The sequence below is a fragment of the Odontomachus brunneus genome, unplaced genomic scaffold (assembly GCF_010583005.1).
Source record: "Odontomachus brunneus isolate Ranch 3 - 2012 unplaced genomic scaffold, Obru_v1 Obru_scaffold_007, whole genome shotgun sequence".
NCBI lineage: Eukaryota > Metazoa > Arthropoda > Insecta > Hymenoptera > Formicidae > Odontomachus > Odontomachus brunneus.
This window is the reverse complement of record NW_022639457.1, coordinates 1,413,466-1,438,013: the sequence shown is the minus strand read 5'-3', so window position 1 is coordinate 1,438,013 and position 24,548 is coordinate 1,413,466. Positions and strand designations below refer to the sequence as shown.

The 24,548-nt window shown below is 40.9% G+C and overlaps 1 protein-coding gene across 2 annotated transcripts in view; it reads left to right on the top strand.

The window, feature by feature from the left end:
- LOC116853900 (protein artichoke-like) overlaps positions 1 to 24,548 on the top strand; it is a 202,093-nt gene that overhangs the window by 76,600 nt on the left and 100,945 nt on the right. Inside the window, exon 1 of one of the 2 annotated variants that reach the window (XM_032835229.1) lies at positions 18,192 to 18,560. The exons of the other annotated variant lie outside the window; for it this stretch is intronic. The gene's annotated coding sequence lies outside the window, so the exon portion shown is untranslated. Of the gene's footprint in view, positions 1 to 18,191; positions 18,561 to 24,548 lie in introns of those variants that run through there. 2 annotated transcript variants of the gene reach the window in all.

Sequence of the window (24,548 nt, the reverse complement as noted above, 5' to 3'; positions counted from 1 at the left end):
GACTCGAGATGCCGGACTAATTCTACAGACAAACTCGAAATTCGCCCGCACGACGGTCGGGTAGGAAACGGTTAATTAATTATTATTAATTAGCTTGACGAAGTAGAACTTGATCGATGCGTAGCGGTGGATGCGCTTCCATAAACATAAAATTTTAATTGAGTATTGTCGAATCGACTTGAGATGAAGTCATATGATGACAATTCACGTCACACGACGTAAATTATATTTCGTTAACGATTATACAGATGGATCGCGTGAAAGATCCGCGAGTAGCAGTAGCGAGTCCAATTTTATTTTACTTTTTTTTATTAAATATAAACCAATCTCATCATATCAACTCCCAAAATTAAAAGTGGGTGGAATTATAAATTCGCTCACTTAATCGGTAAATTAACATGAGATTTCCTTCGACATTGATTAACTATTATTTTAATTCACTCCGGATATTCTATCCGTTCGTAGCATATTCATCATCGCAATCTGAGAAAATGAGAAGACACAGGGTAAACTTTAATTGCCGTTTGCCCAACGAACGAACCTCACTGCTCTCACCAATTTTCATCGATACTGCGTTGCACTGGCCGTCGTATTAAACTGGAAGAAGACATCTCTTTGAAAAGACTCTTCAGAGAGTACATTAACCTTCAATAAAGCTTTCAGCTGGCGAAAATTCATCAGTCTCTCTAATCATTTTATTCAGGTTTAAATATAATATGATATAATATATTTATATGATATGTGTCACAAGAACTATATGATATGATATAATATACTGATATAATATATGTCACAAAAAAGAGAGAGCTATCCAAATAACAGATGAATTGAATAATCGGCAATCAATATATGATATAATGGTACAATGTACTACTGTGTCCAAAAAGTAAGACCAGTTTTCAATTTAAATCGCGCGGGTAAACCGCACATCATAAATATTTTTTTTCTAAGTTGGCAGCATTGTGACAGACATCTGTGACAAATTTCATGTCAAAACATTCATTACTTTTTGCTTTACGCTTGGTTTTGTACGACGCTAAAAATGCTTTCGGTGATTTTTACAATGTCTAATTATATTGAGCAAAGAAGTTGCATTAAATTTTATTTGCGGAATGAAATTTCGGGTGCAGAAACGTTCAGGATGTTGCAGAAAGCCTTCGGGGACCATGCTTTGTCGGAAAGAAATGTTTACAAGTGGTATAAATAGTTCAAAGAAGGTCGTGAAAGTGTTGAAGACGAAGAGCGTTCCGGACGACCATCAACCTCTACCGATGAACAACACGTCAAGAAAATCGAAGAACTTGTGCTTGCTAATCGTCGAATGACTGTTAGAGACCTTGCTGATGCTGTTGGTATTTCGAAAGGATCTGCCAATACCATTTTGAAAGATATTTTGGGCCTGAAACGTGTAAAATCTCGACTAGTGCCAAAACATCTCAATTTCTTCGAAAAAGAGCGTCGCATTAAGATCTGTGAAGAGATGCTTTCTGACTATCAATCGGTCATGAAACGGATTATTACTGGAGATGAGACTTGGATCTATGCTTACGACCCGGAAACCATCGACCAATCCAGTGAATATCGTGCAAAAGGTGAAGCCAAACCGAAAAGATCGCGCCAAAGTCGATCGAAAATCAAGGTCATGTTGACAGTTTTCATCGATTATCGTGGTGTTGTCCATTCAGAATTCCTTCCACCCGGCCAAACCGTCAACAAAGAGTATTATTTGAGTGTTATGCGTCGTTTGCGTGAAGCTATTCGCAAGAAGAGGCCAGAATTGTGGGCAGACAATTCTTGGTTTTTGCATCACGATAATGCACCTTCTCACACTGCACTCGTTCTTCGTGACTTTTTCGCCAAAAATTCGATCCATATCGTTCCACAACTACCATATTCGCCTGATTTAGCACCGTGTGACTTCTGGCTATTGCCGAAACTCAAAAGACCACTGCGGGGAAATCGTTTTGAGACGATAGAAGAGATACAGCGTGAATCGCTACGCGCTCTGAAAGCCATTCCGGAAGGCGATTTTAATTCTTGTTTCGAGGACTGGAAAATACGTTGGCATAAGTGTATTGTGTCGGGAGGGGATTACTTTGAAGGCGACGAAATAGATTTGGAAGAATAAATAAATATTTTTTGAAATAAATAAAAACTGGCCTTAGTTTTTGGACACAGTAGTATAATATAATGTATGTATATGCACATATATTCAAACGTGATGTAAGGAGTCAGAAAGACTGCAGAGAATATAAGCTTTTTTCATATACTAAGAGAAAAATCTATCTGAGAATCTAAGAATTTCATATACTAAGAGTAAAATCTAAAAGAAAATATCTGAAAAATAAGAAATATTCGATGGGCATTAATTACACATTTATTTATACTAAAAATATACATATTTTTATATAAAATAAAAATTTCTTTTAAATAAGAAAATATGAATTTTTCTAAAACCGTTTTCACAAAACAATTTATTCATTCTATTGAAACAAACAAATTTTTATTTAAATAAATCTGTTATCAGTAACCCGAATAAATATCTCTTATTTTCCGAATAAATATATCCGAATAAATATCTCTTATTTTCCAGATATCTTTTCTCTCTGCATAAATTCTTTTCAATTTTACTGTTTTTAATAGTATAGGAATAAACTGTCAATTAATGTCTATCTTGTTAAGGAACATGGTAAATTTTTTAACTGCACATTTCATACCTCCTGAAATATAAGCAATATGTGTGAAATGAAAGGACAATGAATTACAGTAAAATGTCGATCTGTTTTTTGCTTACAAAATTCTATAATAATTTTAAAGATTTAAAATTCTCTCCGTACGGTGAACGTTGACGCGACAAATACTCATACTTTATTGAAACTAAATAACTAAATGAACATTTGGCGATTAATAATTTAACGTTGTTCGCGCGTTAAACAATGCTGACTAGCGTAAAGAGCCAACGATATAGCCGGATTTTCCGTACGCTCTTGTATCGCACTTTATCTTGTCGCGCGAGCAGATTGCGGCCTGACGGAGGCCGCCTCGCGTCATTGCCTCATGGGACTAAACAGCTCCGCGAAGGGAAGCTATACGTGACGGCACATCGCATGTACTTGCCATCGCTAAATCTCGCGACTGCATTCCGTAATCCTGGCTTCCCCGTGGCGGTGACGTCGCCTCGTAAAATTCCGCGGCCCAACGGGCGACGACAGCGAGCGGCATGAACTTCCGACAGGCGGCCGAAAACCAGGATAATATAAAGGTGAAGGTGTCCGCCACGACAACCACCTTTACCGAATATGACACTCGCGTCGCGAAGCTCACGTAACGAAAAAGAGCATAAATCCGGCGCGATAGCAAACCCGTCTCTCACGTCGTACGTACATCGGACGTTATGTATGTTTCAACGTTATAACCAATGTTACTCATACAATTGTCAACATTATATATGGCAATGTATACTATAAATTAATACAATTGGGATAAAAATATGTAACTATAAATATAACTTGGAGAAAAAATATCTAAGAAATGAAAAATATGTATTCGGTGCTAAAACGCATTTACTTAAATTCTTTTATTTAAATTGAGTAAATGATTATTTAAAAGCTGAAATTTTAATAAAATGTATATTTTGTTATTTAACAAATATTTTATAGTTAGCATAAATAAATATGTTATTAGTACCCCCCATCGAATAAATATTTTTTTATTCTTGAATATTTCGCCTCTCAGAGTGTATGAATATTTTTTAAATTATATTTGATCTGCGTTTTAGGATTTTTATCTCGAAACAATGGATAAATTTTAATACTAAATGTTGAAGCGTATGATACCTGATGCACGTATATCACTAATATGATAATTTTCGCGGTAATTTTCCACAGCGCATTGTTCGCCAATGTTCGCGAGTTAAATGAGAGAATAGGTTATTTTATCTGTCAATCACAAGAAGCGAAATATCATTATCGCCAAATAAGCTTTTAACGTGTAATCTATTTCAGTTGTTATTTTCGTTCTCGTCGAATTTTAATCTATAGCCTATTTCAATTCTTATTTTTCACTTTCCTTTATTCGCATATAGGTTATTTACTTCCGTTCTTAAATTTTATCCATTATTACTCTACTCACTGACTAAAGTAACAATCGAATATAAAGTAAAATGAGGAGATTCTCTGAAGCATCTTATCGTGTCAACTTGGAATTCTCCTCGTCTATCTTCACTCTAAAAACGATGATAAACGGCAAAGAAAAAAGTACATTGATTTCGACGCGTAATCTAAGGAAGACTGTATTTTTCCGCTTCAGACGTAATAATCCAATACAGCTGCGATAATGGCACAAGGAGCGTAACGATCGACAATTGTCGAGTGTACCTAATAAAACCAACGCCATTCGTCACAGATCTCGCCAACTGAGCGGCTCGCTCGGCGAACGATACGTTGCGAGAACCGGTCTATCTTAAACTCGTAAGTGACGGAGTTCTAAGCGCGCGGCTGTGGATGTAAGCGGGAGTGAGTTAGGTCTCTCTTTGAAATGCCATCCACGAACTCAGTCTGACCACGAACATGTCGGAAAATCAGATCTCGCTGGAAAGTGCGAGGCTCGTTCGCCGTACCGATTTTTGAAGCGGACACTTTCGCAGACGCGAGCGAAAACTTTCGTCCGTTGTAAACGAGTCGCCGGAAGTTAGCCGACGTAGACGCTGTATGGAAGCTCGTTTATCCCGTCGTAAAAAAATTGCACCGTCGTAAGAAAACATCCGCCCGTCATAGTTGCCGGCGCTTTGTAAAAATTTGTCGCGAAAGCTCTCCTTTATTCCCCGGTCTGCGCTCGGAACACACTCCGGTTCCTTCGCGCGCTTTATTAATTATATTTACTTCATCACCTGCTTCTCTCCCTTTCTTCTCTGGAACATTACATCCAGCGAGACGGAAAAATGAACGGAGATGGCATACGCAGCGAACGCGAATTTATCTGCGAATTTTCCAAAAGGAAAGGAAAAGAAAAAGTCGGAATTTTCTAACAGAGAGAAATTCAACCTTGTCTAACTACGAGATAATAAAGAGTGGTCAACATGTGCCTCATTTCTGGGCAGTGAAAAATGTATTTAAAATAAATATTAAATTAAAGACCTTGATGAGCTAATTACAAAGATATAAGTTTTAGAGTCGTCCAGTGTACCGTTTCAACACTACGGTCCAGAAAAGTTCTAAATTTTAGGCTACTTTCTTTATGTTTCTTTCATTTCATTTCAAAAGTTGAATTTTGTTTTATCTAGCTTTTAAAATAGTTAAGTAAAAACAATTCGAGTATTTCTAATGTTTTTGAATAGGTTAAGGTGCATTTTTCTATGCACTTTATATTCCAAAATCAACCGGAAATTGATGTTCCAATTTTCTACTTCCGGTCAGTTTGGAACATAGAATTTATACCATTAAATTCTTCATTTAATTTTATTAAATGTAGCATTTTGAGTTTTTAAAATCCGTTAAGTTTTGCTAAAAAAAAACATCAGTTTGAAAATAGCTTAAAATCTGGGACTTTTTTGGATCGTAGTATTGGAACGATACACTGGGCGGCTCTAAAATTTATATCTTTGTAATCAGTTCATCAAGGCCTTTAATTTGGTGCCCATTTAAAGTACATTTTTCACTGCCCAGAAATGGGGCATATAACTTCCCATACAGAATAAATATCCAAAATACATTTCATAAATATCCTATAAATATCGCGATATCTATAGCATATCTATGAGATATGAGCATATCTATGTATTTCGGATATTTGTTCTATATAGGCTATGGACCAGTGGCATCATTCTTTATATCTCACATTACGTCTAGTATTAGTAGTACTATATTAAATAATGGAATGCTCATTTCCCCTGATAACTAGATAAATAAGTTAGTTGATGATCAAATAAATAAAATTACAATTGAAGATGAGATGAAAAGCCATAAATAATTGCTAATCAATAATGTAACGCTCAATTCTATTTTACCGAGATTTTCAAATGAAATTAACTAGTTTTATTCACTACCTAATTTAAAAACGCTAGTGGTGATATAGTAGCTGGATGTCATGTATTTTAGAACCGACAGATGTCATATATTTTAAAAGCGCCATCTACTCTATATTTATTTTCTATTTTACATGTGATGGTTATATAACGGCTAGACCACAATCTGATTCTGCGTTTCAGTAAATAATCCATCACAAACGAATTAGTAACGAACTGGCCAATTTAATCTAACCTGTACCAGTTAGCTACTAGTTTTAGATTCAGCTAGTTATATTTCTACTCGGGTTATTATTTTGAAAGTTTTCATTTCAATTTCCGACGATCCCGGTGCTCTCCCCAGAAGAAATTCGACGCAGGCTTATGACAATCGTGATAATTTACAAACGCCCGCGTGCAGCGTCGTCATTGAAGCTGAAAAAACACAAGGGGAAAATGAAAGGCTGGCGCTGGCGGCGCTTTTTACTTTCTCAATAAACGCAGACTCACCCCCGCCGTACGTTGCTCCGACCGCCATTAACGACAACCGCTCCGTAGCCTAACCGCGGCAAAGTGGTAGACGCCGTTTCACCACCACCACACGTGGGCGCACCACGGCAGCGATGTGTGACGCGATCCCGCTCGTAATTTATTTAATCCGTCCCGAGCGGATAACGACGATTCCGCGCGATCTATTCTCCTTCGTACGCCTTACGTACGAAATGACTGCGTCACGTGCTGCAACAAGCGCACCCGCGCCCGGGCATCCGAGCCGACGACGAACGCGTCGTTACGGCGCGACGCTAATTAATAGAAAGCAGCTGACGTAACGGCGCGGCAGCCGAAAGCGCGAGTCTATGGAAGATCGTCGTACGACAGGAAATGCATATTTCATGGCCGGCATGCAAATTTAACAGTGCCCGACTCGCGCACCCGCGCGCACATACATCGCGCGGCGCATTGTTCCGCGATGTAAGAAAGAAGAGACGGAAATGAAAACGGTGGCTGAAGAACGACGACGACGGTTGAGGGCGGTGGAGAAGGAGGAGAGAGGGAGGAAAGATGTCCTACGGGATGAAAAGGGAAAAAGAGAGAGAGGAAGAGAGAGAGAGAGAGAGAGAGGGAGAGTCGCTGGCGTACGGCGAAATTAGAGAGGAGTCGGTTAACGCAGATAGGCGGCAATTATACGCGGCCCTCGAGACTATACAACATCCGAGGGTTGCGCCGGGTGCTTAAGTCTTGCCGAAATTTCACCCCGGGTTTGGCCCCTCTCATGCATATCCACGAATCGGACGGGAAAGAGCGGCGGCCGAATGCAGATGCGAGCGCGTGCACGCTGTAGATACGCGTACATATGTTATCGGCGCTCAGATTTCGCTCGTTCGTCCAGCCTGCACGTGCGAGCCCGCCGCGTGTCACGCGTTGTATACAATCCGTCGCGACGCGACGAGATTGTTACGATGACGTATACACGAAGCTGGCTCGGACACCTTTGGCATTGACATCGAGTGTGCGAGATTCGCCACTTTAGTTTATGAATGAGACTCCGTCGAAGAAGAATGGCATCATTTATAAGCTATAATGTCTATATTACGTTATAAACTGAGGGATCGGTCGGGCTTTTGTATAAGTAATGTGTCCTTGTCTGCCCCAAAAATAACGAATTGTCTTTTGCAGTTATTTGCAGCTACTTAAGGGGGTATTCTAGTATGAAGGTCTGTTTTCAAGGCGATTTTTGGGAATTAATTTAAAGTAAATGGTTAAGCCTATAGAGTTAATGTTTTGTACTGACATTTCTTCATCTTTAAAGAAACATCTCAAATTTTGTCAAATCTTTTTATTCAAAATTGAAGAAAATATAAGTGGACGAAACAGGTCACGCTGTAAAATCGTCTTCTATCGGGTGAATTGATTGCCGCCGTCCTCGTCATCTAACATAAACGAATTCGTTTATCCTTTATGAATGTAGTTATCGCCCGAACTAGAATGAAATAATTTGACAAAATGGTGTCGCTTGAAAAATAGTAATCTGATTTTTACTAAATAATTATAACTAAATAATTATATTTTCGCGCTCCAGGAATTTTAAAGATATCAAAAAGATTCTAGTTCGGGCGATAGTCTAATATGTGCACTATATATGTGCAAAACTGCAAGTTGATTGGTCCAGTAGTTTCCAAGAAAAGTGCCCGAAAAAATGTCGTTTCGAGAAAAACGCTTTTAAAGATTCTCATGCATTTATGAGATGGATAATGAGTAATTGGACGATTTTTAATCCCATTAGATCCATTATTTTTATAATTGTATTAAATCCTTCATTAAACAAACAACCAAAAAAGTAGCAATTTCCACCGTCTTCTTTCCACAATATAGATGTTTTGGTGCAATTGTCCAAATTAATGAATTTAAACTTTTGTTATTATTCTGAGTAAATAATCCGAGGCATCGCTGTAATAAATCATCGGTAATTAAATCTTCGTAAATAGGTTGAATAACATTAAACACTTCGTTATTCATCTAGGTCGGCGCGCCGTGGAGGCTGCGTTTTTTAAACCTTTATAGCTCGGTCAATTTAACGAATTTCACCTTAATATTTTAGGGACATATTTTGAAGACTTCAAATTATAAAAATATACAAAAAAGAAAAATTGATTTTTTGGACTCGTCACATAAATACTGTGACAGTATCAGCTTTAATTTATATAACTCTATCACGTTCAATATCTATCCAATAAGTTTTGAACGTTTAAATTTATCAATGTAACTTAACAATCCGTTTTAATTATAAGCCTAAATACTTAAATCATCGATCAGGTTCAGAATGCAATTGTTCCCGTTTCATTTCTCAATTCTTGTTGTCGCTGAGTTTCGCGTCACATAAATATTTATTTAGGCAAAATTATTTTTATTTTAGTTGCGGAATTGTACGTTACCCTATCTTTTCATTTTACTGTTACTGTTACACACAGTCATGCTTTAAAGAAATTTATCATCGTACGTTTTGTTCAAGACTATCTTCATAGATATATTCCGTAGTAACGCAATGTGCACTGCAAAATTACACAGTCGGTGGTCTGCAGTAAATAGAAAGACAAGAGGCGACAACCAAGCTGAAAGAGCAGACAGTACAGTGCTTAGGTACTCTCCGTTTTACCACATCCCTTTCTTATCCTCTGTGTAGTAGTAAAGCCATAGTCTTATTATCCACCTCTTTCTTTTGTGTACATGCGAACCACTACACATGCCATATATGCAAAAAGCTATTCCAAAACTTGCAAGTACATATACACATGCATACGTATTTTAGAATTACAGGCAAGGACTTGAACGGCAAATAGAATTCACAAGAAGTAAATAAAGTCTCGAAGAACTTTACATAAAACTCTACTAAATAATTAAAGTTGATTTTTGTACAAATATATATTTCACTAATCGGCCTCATCAGTTCTTCACTCCAAATAATTATCGCACTACTAGACTATCGTAAATGTATCTTTTCGGTTCTTAAAACTTTTCCTATTTTCTATATATAATTTCCTATTTTATATATATAATTTCAAAACAATCCTGCACGTGTATATAATTAATTTTGAGAGAAATTTTCTACTTGCGCCTAATATCCATTAAAATAATACTGAGAGAAAATATTACTTCATCTTTCAATTGGGAATGCATTAGATCAGGTTATTAAATATCTCGAGAACGTGATAGCTAACAGATTGACAATCGTAATTATTAATAGGCTGCAAATTTACGTGCGAAGGGACCCACTAATCAATGATATCGATCGCCAGTGGCGTTGAGTATTAATGTGAGCTAACGGACGAGACAGAAATTCTGTTAACACGCTTAAACCAAAATATCGAATACCAATACTTGTTTTAAAAGAAATATATTATTCCCTGCGATGTCACACAATTAATATTAACGAATTCTCATTAATATATAGCGCATTATGCATTATGTGGCGATTCATAATTAGCTTCAGTAAAGAAGGCATAATGTATCATTTACTACTAATGTATCACGACGAACAAGTGTCGAAAATATAAAAAAAATAACAAATGTCAAATTTCCGACAAAGTATGAAGCCTCAGCTAGCACTGGAATATTTGACGACAAAGTCGTTACAAGTTCCCGGAAGTGCCATTTTGACTCCTTCCAATTCTAATATTTTAAAACTCTTTCTGTTCCTCATCATTCATGTTAACGATAACGTCCGAACATGCTAAGAGCATAATTTGCAAATCATATTTTAAACAAATTACAGCAATTTTCATAATTTTCCCAAACTTTTAACTTCCCACAGTAAAATGCATTATAATTATCACTTACTTTCCCTCCATAATTAGTACAGAAAAACTATTGAATGGACACAGAAAAAAATGTAAACTTAATCGGGATTAGAAAACAAGTCAATAATAGTTTGTAAATTATCCTTATGATATTGACAAATAAAGAGTCAAACTGACTAGAGAGTCAGTTACTGAATACTCTTGAATACTCAAGAGTGAGTATTCAAAATAAATCACGAAATACTTCATCACTGTATCATCGATCTCTTCCGTTGTTTTCTCAGCGTGTTCCACGCTTAAAAATAATTAAAAGTCACGAGAGATTTTTTTTTTTAAATCATGAGAAACGGAAATGGAATATCTTAATACTAGTTAAGACATAAACAACACATCGACTGGAAATTCGCGTAATGAAAATACAAGAACCCGTCGGATGTAGTCGGTTCTATTCATCAATTAGAGAAGTATAGCTCCTAGGAACTAATAAGGAATTACGGACGTACGATATATATATAGTTATAACACGTCGCCTAATTATCACGACACATCCGCGTACGTTTCGGCTTGATGGTTTACACGGAATATCGTGCTCGCGATTAGCATGCATATTACATTTCGTTTCGGGGAGGAGGGCTCGTTGATTTTAACCACAATTTCAAACAATAACATCGACGAAATTTCCGCGCGCGGTCTCTGAGGTAACGCGACGTAAAGAGAAAAAAAACAGTAAAGGAAAAGGAGAGAGGGAAAGTGAGAGGCAGAATTCAAATGCAGCAGAGATTATATATATATATATATATATATATATATATATATATATATATATATATATATATATATATATATATCGGTGTACCGAACGAAATATTGTTTGTTGCCTTTTACGATCGCGCATCGTCGAAAATCGCGACTGACAACTTTGTGTGGCGAATTTCGATCATTTCCACGATCGGCAGGTGACAAATAGGCGGTCGAGTGGCGCGAGCACGTACGAATGACGATGATAGTCGAAGCACAATTAATGGTAGTCCTTGCGGATAATATTTGCGCGCGTATACGTGCGCTCGCGCGTGAACGTTACGCATCGAAAATATATGGTGGCGGAACGCGAAACGTACGGCACAGCAAACCGTGACTCGTGATGTGTGTGCGCGCGCGTGTATGTGTGCGCGTATCGTCGGGCGGAAAAATATTACCACCGCGTTTAGCTCGCGGATCTTTCCGACGCTTAATTTCCAACAACGTTGACAGGCCATTTTCACAATGCTACCTCTGTATTAACGCTCATCTGTCAAATTCGGAACGTATGATTTCGTTTCGTTTATCGTTTTGATACAAGCGCCGTGACACGCCGTGCCCGCGTCGTAAATCGCATTTCTGTATACTGTCAACTTCGTTTTGCGCTTTATTAATGACACGAATCACAGGCGATGTGGCGTTTAATTGCGCCGTCCGGGTGACGTTTCGAACCGAATCCTTATCCGTGCAAAATCGCGACTGCAAACATCGTTAAAACATCGTCGTCATTCCCGCCTTCTTGTCTCTTGCGCTCGCTTTATTATTCACTCTCTTAAAGTGAAAATCAATAATAATGATTCTGATTAGATCAGTAAAAGGAGCATTTCGCTGATAATCAATGAATATCCATTGATTTTCAATAGAAATTCTCCCAATATCTCACTGATCTTTACCAGTAGAAGTAAGATTTTCATTGTAAGAGCTATGCATTATAGATTCGCTGTGTCGGATCCAATTTCTTGCACTTATGTCAATGGAATTACATCGGGTTCCATACGATTTACATACGGGATGCAAAAATACCAGCCACGGACTGTGTTCGCAAACTGCATCGTTGCTGCATGGTAGAAACAGTCGCTGTTATTAGCTGATTCTTTCAGCGACTTTATCGATCGCAGTGCTATACTTTTAACTGAACCACCACTTATAAGTATAGCATTTCAGAGAATAATACGCCAATTGTACTTTGGAACACTCCAACGCGCGTCGATACACGAAAACGTCGTTTTATATAATCGTTACCGTGTCGTCGCTATTTACTGCTAGATTATTACCGAATATGAAATAGAAACCAGTTGCAAGGGCTACTCGTCTCTTGTACAAGGACACTGCCACCGGCGAGTCCACATTATTATGGAGGGAACGGGCAGGTATGTACCGTGCACTCGCGCCCAGGTACATGTGACGGCTAGACGAGAGCACCTGACGCAGAGTAGATGCTCGACACACGTTTAAGAGGCGTGTCCGGCTGCAGATGTACAGATATATACAGATACGTCGCAAAGAATGCTAACGATAGCGTAACGCCGACATGCTACGTACGTGGCACGTACGTGAAATAGAGGGACGAAGAAACGGTTGAGAAAAAGTTTTACGTGCCGTGGCGGAGAGCTTCGTTTCGACGCTGTCCGTAGGACGGCGTCGCCTCGTTTTCGGGATGCAATTTGGCTAACAGCTTTCCGTAAGCCCTCAGGAATCGCGAGCTAAAGAGTGGAAGTCGTTCGATCGCGAGCACCGCGTAAAGGACAAGAGAAAGTAGCGCGTACAGAGGCGCCTTGTACAGCGGAATAACTTTATGAAACATTGTGACTGAGTTATTACGATTTTCTAGCCTTACAAGCACGTTATTGATTTATTACTTGTCGTCTACTCGAAGAAACGCGGGAACAATGTCTCAAGTCGATAATCTGCCATTGTGGCAGCTTTGCATTAGTGTTCAAAAACAAATTTAAAAGCCACTCTAAAAGAAATTAGATAAGAAATTAACAATCGATACACTCGATTAACACTCGATAAGAAATTAACAAGCGGATATTTCCGATCAAAATACCGATGAATTTTTGTATTCGATAGAAAATATTGGTTCATAATTTTTTCATAATTTATCTGATGAAGTGCCATTATGATCAAAAGTATTCGATTGAATTTAATCGGATATTCTGATCGGATATAAAAATTCATCAATAGTTTAATTGGAAATATCCATTTGTTAATTTTTTACCGGTTGATTTCTCTTAGTGCAGTAATGATACGGAATAAAGTAAATAAAAACTAAGCATGTAATGTTAAAGTATGTTATTATTTAACTGCCATTATAAATGTGTGTATATATAAGGTGTCTGATGCAAGACACGCAATACCACGTGTGAAGGTAGATTAGGGATAAATTAAACAAAAAATTCCTCTGCCATTTTTCAAACAACCACGTAAAATTTTGAGTTATTAATTAAAAATGATTCTTGAATAATCACATGCGCCGTATAATAGATGAGTTATGATGGCGACGTCTGCCGCCGTATATTAAGTTGAACTGAACAAAAAAGTCACCTACCATTTTGCAAATGATCGCGTAGATTTTTAATTATTAATTAAAAAGGTTAGTACATAGTTGTGCACGATAATGTACCAATCTTTTTTAATTAATAACTAAATATTATTTGCAAAATGACGGTTTTTTTGCTCAGTTTGATTTGATATACAAGCATACGGCGGCAGACGTCGCTATCACAGCTTATCCGACCATTCACCAATCTTCTTTAATTAATAACTCAAAATTTTACGTAGTTGCTTGAGAAATGATAGAGGAATTTTTATTTAGATTGACCTAATCTATCTGCACAGGTATATTGCGTGTTTTGCGTCAGACACCTTGTATATATATATACCATACGTCTTTATATATATATAAAGACATATGGTATATATATACTTGTATATATATACAAGGTGTCTGACGCAAAACACGCAATATACCTGTGCAGATAGATTAGGTCAATCTAAACAATAATTTCTCTATCATTTCTCAAGCAACTACGTAAAATTTTGAGTTATTAATTAAAGAAGATTTTTTTTTTTTCTATAGAAAATAGAAATATTAGCGGATTTCTAATTTCCAGTGACTCTTCGCAAGGACTATACGGAACTAAACACATTCTTATTGAAGCTATTCTGCCGGTTAGTGTGCGTAATGCGTCGTCGATTATGAGCTCTCGCGCGCTCGGTATTATGTTAAATTAAAATGCAATTGAAAGCGCGCAGAGTGGAAACAGCCGCCGATCGCACGGGGACGGATTTTGCGTTTCTCCCATAGGACGTGTCTAAATATTTCTCTCGTTATATGTAACGCAATTTTAGCTTTGGGTAAGCGTTCGCACTCGCGCGAGATAGAATAATTCCGACCGGCTGAAGTCCCGGACCTCTCAATAACTAGATTAAATTATCAAAGGGCGGAACATTTGTACGGAACTACTTGATTCCTGTTGAAACCTCATTCAATGTCTCAGCAAGCACCGATCTGCACATCACTGGAATTACCATAACGCCGTACTTCGGCCAAATGGCGGCGTGTCCGACAGAGAATTACGTGATTCACTGTGTTGCGCCCCCGCAAGACGAGATATATGCGGAATATGTAAAATATACGCCCTTATCAAATATGCAGCGTACACAGCGAAGTTCGAAAAGCGTTCAATCCCATATTGCGTTGTTCCGTAATCGCGCGGTCCGCTTAATCGTTTCGATTTCACCGCGCTACGTTTTTTCGTACCGCGACGCGCGCTACATTTTTCGCCCGGCAATCATCATGAGAATGATTTCAAGCACAATGCAACTTACGACGCCACACATTTATGAGCGCGCTGTATTCATAAGCGTTTTAAAATCGCGCGGCGACAAACTTTAAAAGCAGATTTCATTTGCATATTTAAGGGCACTCCGGTTCTCCGTGTTTGTTTAAACGTTTGCATATGTCAACAAGCGCGCGCATAAAATTTCATAAATCTGTGCTTTACTCGATTCATACATGTCGTTCGAGGAGCTTATTAATTTCTCCCACGTCCTGGACGACTTTTGATTTTTTTTTTAGCTGCCGCGCGTCCACGTAAATAACTCTCTTTGATCGCGGGGAAAAACGAAGCCCGAGACGAATGTTCGACGCGGTTCTCCGATCGTGCGGAGTAATTAAGGATGGATTCGCGAGCGTGAAAGGATACAGAAATGGAATCATGGAAATGCCCGATGGAATCTGTGCTTTGCTAAAGTGTATCTTAGGGCGGAGTAATGTATCGCACGAAATCGAACTGGAGCAGAACACGAGCAGTCGTAACGTTCCAAAGCGTTCCCGTTGCAGCAGCTACGCTAGTGAAAGGCGGAACGCGTTCCGGAATGAACAGAACTTGAGTACTTCGCAATGATACGGCGATAGTGAGGGATGCGATTTACAGGCTCAATCAACTACCAAAAGACTGTCAGTAGGTAGAGTAGCGAGTTGCAACTAGATTCGAAACTCAATCCGGTCAACAAAAATGAAGTCAATTGTACGAGATTGAGAGGGATGTCTACCGTACAATATTACGAGAAGACCGAATGTCAGAGCGTAATCTCTCGATCTCGGCGAAAGATTCGCGGTTAATGCGTGACGAGTACTTTCAGCGATTCGGTCACTGTCGGAAGATTATTTCATTCGAAGTAAAAGACGTACACGCCGCGAAAGACACACTCGACGTTCATTTGCCGTGCAAGATTCTGCAGCAACGGCGACGGGCTTTGACTTTCGCTAAAGCCAAACTTCTTGAATAACACAGTCGTACTTTTCAACGTTGATTACTCTGAAAGTAATAAAAGCCTTAAGTCGCGCACAGTAGCTCAATCCCCAAATGATTTATTAATATGCCATTAAATTTCCAGAGAGAGCGCGCTTTAAGGCCAGCACGTAAGATTTTAATTTATTCGCTTCGAGACTGGAAAGTAATTTCTGAGTTCGAGAACTAACACGACCGCCCGTTTTATCGCCCGAGAATTGAGATTAGCGTAGATTTCATTCGGTCGAAAAAGAAAACGAAGAAAAGACATTGGTGAGACTCGCGACGCGGAGAAAAATACAATTGAATGTTTTTCGACGGATATTAGCGCGCGCGTAAATGGTAAAATTAGTAATTGAATCTTACATGATTGTTACATACTAGAACACTAGGTATCAAAAAAATCCTAAAAACATGGGTAAATTTTACACAGCGCATTTCCATTTGTTCATAACTTCCGGACAAATAATTGAAACTTAATCCGTTTTTTTTTTACTAGTGTAGTAAAATATTGATGAATATGAATCGATTAATGTTTTTACGATTCAATGGAGCTGAAAAGAATTATAAGGAAAAAACAAAATACATGTTTTTAAGAACGATTTGAAAGATTGGTCCAGGAAAATTTTACTCGCGTTTAGGTTTCTAAGGTTAATTGAGACTTTTGTCATCAAGCTGTTTGATGTAGGCTTCCATTAATCGACAAGAAGGATAAAATCTCGGAAGCATTCCGCTTGAAAAATTAAAAACAAAAATATGAATCTCCTTAATAACTAAATCTATATATATTTTTATTTACTTTTCTATTTTTTCTCAATTAATTCTTTCCTATATTTGCCTGTTTTTCGTATATTTTTCTAATTAAAATTTTTTTCTCTCTCTATATATATATATATAAAGTATTTTTCTATAATAAAAAAATATGTTTACATTTTTATATTGCCACGTGATGCAAAAATACGAAAAAATACGAAATATAGTTCTTACGCAGTTTAAAGGATTCTACTAAAAAGACTGTTTACACATGCTTCTTGACACGTCTTCCAAGTACACGCAAATTTTAACAATATGCGGGTAGAATCATCGAGCCGCGATATTATTAACACTCGTATTGTCGTCCAAATTGCGTCCTCTTTTTTATTTTTCTTTCGTTCTTTTAATACATGAGTCACAGTCCTCGTCGTATTCTCCCGCGTGACCTGCTCAAATATATCGTTTGATATTACACCGGATGACGAGTATATATTTCGCGATATATCCATAGCCTGTGATCATAGGATATGTCCCACAATCATCATTTGATAAACAGTACACTCGACCGACAGGCGTAAGAGGTAAAAGGGCGCGCACGTAAAATGACACGGTGAGCAGAGACGGCAATCCCTCGTAATCGATACACCGTGTCGCGTTATACGCTCGAGCGACGAGCTCACGGCTCCCGTCGTTCGGAAAGAGGTAATAATATCCCCGCGAGTTGAAGATCCAGGGGGCGAAGAATTCCGAGACGCGATCGAGCGAACGTGGCTCTGCCGACGAAGCTTATCGCAGTAATGAAGGCGCAGCTATCAAGGCGCGCCGGTGTAACGAGGAGTTTGACTGACGCGAGACGGACAGCTAAATACCCTCGTTCAAGTTGAAAAATTAGCGCGGCCCCGCGGACTGAGCAAAAGCGAGCGTATACCGGAAGGCCGAAAGGCCGGAATTCGCTGCCTCGGCATAATTTCCTAACCTGCGTGTATCTCGCATCTTACGAACTTGATAAGTGTGAGCATGTCGTGACACACTCGCGCACGCGCAAAATAACTCTCTTTTTTCTTTCTTTTTCACACATCGCGCGATATTCGCCGTCGCGGATATGCGCGCGCGATCGAAAGGAGAATACATCTCGCGCGGACAGGATCCTCCAAAAGCGAAACTTCATTAGCAGGCCGACTCGTTGGACGTTTCGACAATCTGAGAAAGGCCGAAGAAAGGGCGACGTCCGGTCGAGCTCTCCCTCCGCTAACTCGGACGGCTGGTATATTCGCGGTTTCGTCGGAGACGCGTTTTTTGGAGTTTGATGCAAACCTCGCGAGACAGCCGGCGCATATAATAAGAGCAAATTGCATCGGGCTCATAAACACTCGCCGCGGTGAACGTCGCCAAGAAAGGTTACTTGACACTCAGGCAAGCCAGCTTGCCTCGCGCTACCATCCAGTCAGCCACCCCGCCGGGCAACCCCATTCAGCCAACCAGGCAGTAGGGAGAGTCAGGAACGAGCCAGACGAACGAGCAGGCGCCAGTCTACCGTGGGCGCACGTCGCGGCACCACGTGTGCTCCGGATTCGATCTTTTCGTCGTCGGCGCATACATACGAATCATACATTCGTCGTCGTGCGACACGTCCCGGCGCTCTTCGCTCCGATTTTCGCGCGACTCCGGTGCGCGTTGCCTTTCTGTCTTTCTATTCTCTTTCTCTTTCTTCCTCTTCGTCCAGTGATTACTCACCGGTGTGATTAGACGCGACGCGACGGTGCGGTGAGGAGAATCGCAGTGATAAACGGACGACTCAACATACATTCTCTCTCTTTCTCTGTCTCTCTTGGTGAACGGCGATAATAGTGATGCGGTGAACACGGTGCCACACCGTGGGGATCTAAGGAATCTATGGATGATCTACGATCTAACGTAGGTAACGTCCGTCGCCGAGCGATCGCGCATTCGCGTGCGACGACGACGACAGCGACGACGACGACGACGACCGCGACAGCAACGACGACGAGGACGACGACGGCGACGGTGCGGCGATTTCGCGATCGATCAACCTCCGCGACTCTCGACTTCTGTCGACCGTTATGACGATTTTCGAAGACGGCCCGGTTCTCGCGAATTTCGCCGACCGCGTAACGCTCCGTCGGAGCGCGCACCGTTACGTTACAAAGCCGGTGATCGATGTTTGACGTTGCCAGCCTGCAGCGAGGCCGACCGCTCGTCCGGACTACGCGCGCGAGAAGCGAGTGTGTCGTGTGCGGCAGATATTATTTTTCACGATCCCGCGCGCAGATAGGTTACGCCAGTTTTTCCTCCACCTGTGTGTACCTTGCCTGCCTGCTAGTGCGGCGCGCATGAAAAATGGAAAATGTCATTAGATCCCGTGGTATCGCGGCCCGCAAATCGGCAAGGTTAAACTCGATACGCCGCGATGGCTATTATAGCGGCCACTCTTCGATGATACTCTCGCAGATACACCACGAACTCTTAAAAGCCCCCCGTCCCTATACAACTGTCGCGCTTGGTATGACGCGTTGCATTTGGAACGACGTTTCCGCGCTGTGCTCCACGGCGCGTTACATCGCTGCCTTGTGGATAGCGCGCTCTATCGAATTATAGTATGCGGGGGTAAAAGAAAAATGTGAAAGCGTTCCCGCGTCGCTCTTAAGCGGATTGTCCCTGTCTTTGTTCTCGGCGCGTGTACAAAAAGACGAGGAAATATATCTCGGCTAAACAAATTACTCCCGACGCCGACGAAAATTGACACTCTCGCCCAAAAGGGCGAGAAAGAGAACGGAGGGCCATAAAAGAAGACACATAATTTCATTTCTCGCCGCGTCTGAGATAGATCAACGTTTTTGTCCGCGAAAATAAGGAGGATCTTCAGAGACGCGCGGTCTCGGTCGGTTCTCGAGATTAAATCTGACACTCGCGAAAGGATTATGCCGTGATTGAATTAAATTTAAAATGGAGAGGATATATCAAGTAATTCTCCGGGCCGCGGCGAATGGCGTCGCGCTAGTTACTAAATAAAAACGGCCAGGAAGTTATATAGACGTGACGTAAAAACTAAATGACTGACGAATGAGTGACGAAAGTCACGGAGGATATGCGCCAAGTAATTCCAGATTCTCTCTCGGGGGACGCAGCGGATAATAGATATTCTATCTATAACGTGTAATGTTTATATTTTTGTATCAGAAGCTCTTATGCGCGCATAAACCATTCTTAATACTCGTATAAACTCGGAGTTTATTTAAAAGGCAGCCAGAACTCTCCAATGCACGGAAAGCGAGAGAGCCCATCGAATTAAAAATGTCGGCTATCATTATAACTTCATCCGACAGATATTGATCATATTTGTTCCATTCAAGGAGATTGCACCACATCTTGTATTTCCGTAATCCATTCGAACTAGTTCTCTGCCCCTCCTTCCCTTCCCACACACACACACACACACACACACACACACACACACACACACACACACACACACACACACACACACACACACACACACACACACACACACACACACACACAGATGTTGCTAAAATATTTAGATAGACAGATGGATAAATTTGTTACGAGTTCTAGGAAAGAATTCTCCTTAAGCCCGTAATCAATTTATAGAAATTCTTTAGGAGTGTATTTTCCAGCGGAAAAGACCTCTGACATTAGACTCGAAGTCGATTAATTCAAAAATGATATTGCACTTTCTTGATTTTTTCCCTTTTTTTCTTTTAATGAATTCAGATTTTGCCGAAATACAATTTTGTGGGGCATATCTCTCGTGTGCGATGTGTGCGCGAGGTATTACATAAGATGCAAATTAGTTCGAATTCCCGCGAGACTACTTTTGCTCGTTGTTATACCGATCGAGGCAATTCCGGGACGCAGTATTCAAATACACCACGCATTATACGACTTTCGATTCGGACGTTCTGTATGCGTGGAGCACCGCTCGGCACACAATGCACCGCCTGTACTATTAATGGCGGTATTTGTCCTCGGCGAGCGGCTGCTGAAGCGATATTATCGAGAAATAGCTCCACGCGAGCATTTACTCAGCTACTCGTCAAATGTACGTACGGGCAAATCATCGTCAAACGACCAGCGATCAATTCGTCTTCATTCCCATGCCGTCCAGCAGCAATTTATCCCGTGATCTGGCGCGCGCTGAGACGAAACAAAGTTGCCCGACAAAACCCGGGGAGGAAGCGGAGCTTCGCGCTGAACCGCCGGATTCGCGACTTACACCCGGATTTTGCCAATGGAGACGCTCGTGCACATCACGACTGCTGCACTGAACCACGAAAGTCAAATCCCTTTGAATGCCATCAATTACGCCGCTGGTGGTGGAAATCCGGTTTCAAGTACTCGAAATATTTCATTCTCACGGCGGAAGAATGAAAGAAACCCGACCATGCAACGCTCTTTCGCTAAACATCGAGCCGACCGATCCTTATTAGCGCGGATATTAGTTTGCCGGTGATTTGTCGCAGCACGGTAATAACCGAGAGGAGGACTGGTCGAGAGAGGAGGTGTTTAAAGAAAAATTAATTGATCACAACTGCACACTGCGTGACCAGATAGGTTGTCCGCTTTTTGTGTGAGTGCTAGCATGTGTCCGATGAGATAAAATTCTCTCGTGCAACACTGAAAACAGGGCTTCTTTGTCGCGACGAAAATCTAGATCGTAATTTGATTAAAATGAAATTAACCAGATATTTGGTAATCGCGACCAAAACATTTAATTGTCGCTTGTGTGTTATGCTTTCTCACTAATCCCATTTGACTTATTTTTGCATCCGGGATAAAATATATTTGATACACACACGATTTTGTAATTCGGCATTACCACGTTTTCCACTTGTGTCGAGTAGAATGTATTAATGAGGAAGCAAAACATACAAGAGGCAATTAAATCTTGTTGGTTGCGATCGCCAAACATTCGGTATTAATCTCGTTTTAATTAAAATTTGGCCCGATGTACCAAATTTTCATTTCGACAACAGAATCCTCTTCACGAAAAAAAAAGAACCGTAACATAACAAAGTGTCGTATCATTTTTTTGTTATTTCTGGAACTCTATTTTTATGCAAAGCATTTTTGGCGAATTTTTTTTCACAGTCGAATATATTCTACCTGACGATACCGCCGAACTAACACGAAAAAAGGGATATCATTTCACGTTGAAAAACAAATATGTTGTATAGACGTTACTCGCGCGCGGCAACGATATCTGTTAACAAACGACGAAAGCTCTTGCGTGAATTGGAAATCCTCGATGGGTACTATTAAATATCGTCCTCCGTGCGATCTTCGAGGAAGGGAGACATCTGTAATAGTTCGACATCCCGGTACAATCAGATTCTACAGAGATATCCTGCCAGGAGGCATTCCGGAAAGCGTGGAACAAGCGTGGAACCAAGCGCGAACTTGGTTACGCCAAGACCGGCGACGAGACATGTCAAACAATTTAGCTGCGACTGCGAAACTGCGCTAGAAACGCCGGTAGCTCTAGCCAAACTGTGCAGCAATAGTAGCAGTAGCAACACCAGTAAAGAACAGACACAACGAAGGAAACGGAAGACTACACCCCTAACTATCAAAAACAACCAAACTCACCGAACAAGAGGATATCCTTCGCGCACCGACACGTTCGCTTCGTTCGGTGTGTGTGCGCGCGCTTCTTAAATCGCGCGAGCTTCTCTAGCTCCTGTGTTTCTGCACACAAGAGAACGTCGCCGTAACGTCGCGATTGTATCCTTCAGCTATATCCGATCCCAACTTGAGACCCCTCCGTGAATAGAAGCTTGCTGCCTCTGACGCGTTCTTGTCGCAAATGTCCTGCACGATATAAACCTGCCCACCCGTCCACCTACCCGTCTACCTACCCACCTACCTATCTGCGAGCAACTGCTCATGAAAATGCATAATCCTAAAGGACACTCTCGTAACGTTCGCGAATATGGATCGGGAAGTTCCGACCTAAAAAGTTTCGCCGTAAGTTCGCCCGAACTATCGACGGGGCTAGCTGAAACGCGAGATTTTTTTCACCTATTTCGGGAGGCGTTGATGAGGAAAGGATCCTTGACAAATTAAGCCGGAGTTGTGTGTAGTCGTTTTCGCGTGTCCGTGTGTTGAAACTTTGCACTTACCCCGAATGGAAATCCTTCTCGGATGTGGCGAAAACGGGAAAAAAGAATGAAGAAGTGGGATTAAAGATTAACGAAACGAACGATGGTGCGACCACAATGAAACCTGCGAAAGTCGCGGATGGGAATTAACGCCGCGTGGCGAGCGTGTGGCGAGCGACTGCATTCAATCTGTGTGGTCATTATGGACGTATCGTGTTGGCCGAAAATAAAAGTAACGGGACATGCAAGTGCTCCCGATAGCGTTTCCACTCCTGTCGGACACGACGTCTGCACCGAGATCGATACATAGCTATGACGACGACGACGACGACGACGACGACGACGACGGCGGCGGAGGAGGAGAGGAACGGGTGGAGGAAGGTCGTACGTTCTTTCAGGGTGAAGTTTTCCCCACCGGCAACTTTTGTGTACCATATACCTGACCTCGAATTTCCGCGTGCCGCCGTACGCTCCTATAGTCTCAATATCGACCTGCAATTTGTCTTCGATTCGCGAGCTAAAGACACGACACCCCTTGCGCTCGATCGGGCGTTTCAGAGAATCACTGGAGAATCGCGGTTGCCAGGATGTGATCTCGCGCAACGCACACGAGCTTACACTCGCAAGTGTTTCGCGTTGCTTGAAGCCGTTCCCCTTCTGCTTGTGTTTGATAAAAAGAGAAGAGCTCTGGAAAAATTCGCACTCGCGAGGGAGAAAATTCTGATGCCAACCTTTGTCGAAATTTCAGCCGAAGACAGCCGGCATGACGTTTGTGGGGCGAATGAAGAACGTTTATTGACTCACTTCTAGATGTTATGTCGCTGCTGTGAGATGAGGGTCGAGTTGATTTAGGGTTAGAGTTAACCCAACCGGGTTAGGGCTGGGTCAGGTCGTAGGTTACATTAAGTAGGTTGTGGATTACGTACGTCGGGGTGGCCAAATGTTCTCTTTTGGAATTCCTTTTTTTTTTATTAAAAAAAAATCTCTCTCTTCCACATATTGAATGTGAAATACTTGCGCCAGATAACTGAAAATCCATACGAATCCTCTTGCAAACACGGAAATGTGTGCAACATTGTCGGTATGCGAGCGGTTAAAAATGCACGCGATTTAAATAAAGTTTCCGCCGTTTATCTTGAAAAACGCGTCGCTTTGCATTTTATCGGCGAGGTTTACTTGATATTCCGTCATAACGGGCTGACGAATTGTCGATTTTTATTAAATTACTCGAAGGAGCGACCTTTTATAGAACGCGCAACGCGCACGGTATCTCAGTTGGATTTACAACGATGCTCGCGCGATGTAAAACTGCGGTTTTGTCGATTTAACTGATGCGTTTACTGGCAGATAATTTATGTGTAAATGGCGCGCGCGGGACCGCATTATCAAGGCGTTACCGCGAAACGTTCTCCAATAATTGCGAGTTGGCTAATCGAACAGCATAACACCATAAAAGCGGTTTATCCCGCATCGTGGCGCGCTCCCGCTTGCTCTCTGTGTGTCTCTCTCTCTTTCCCTTTCTCTCTCTTTCTTCCTCGACGTTTAAAGTCGCGCGAGATTTATACTTCTCACCCCGAGAAGATACAACAGGGCGATAAATTTAAACCGGCACAATACTTAATCCGACAAGATGAAGAACTATTACCAACCAGCAGGATATGAAAAAGCTGAAAGAAACGGATACAAATAATGTCGGTGGCATGTTACATACGTGTGTATGTATATATATATATATATATATATATATATATATATATATATA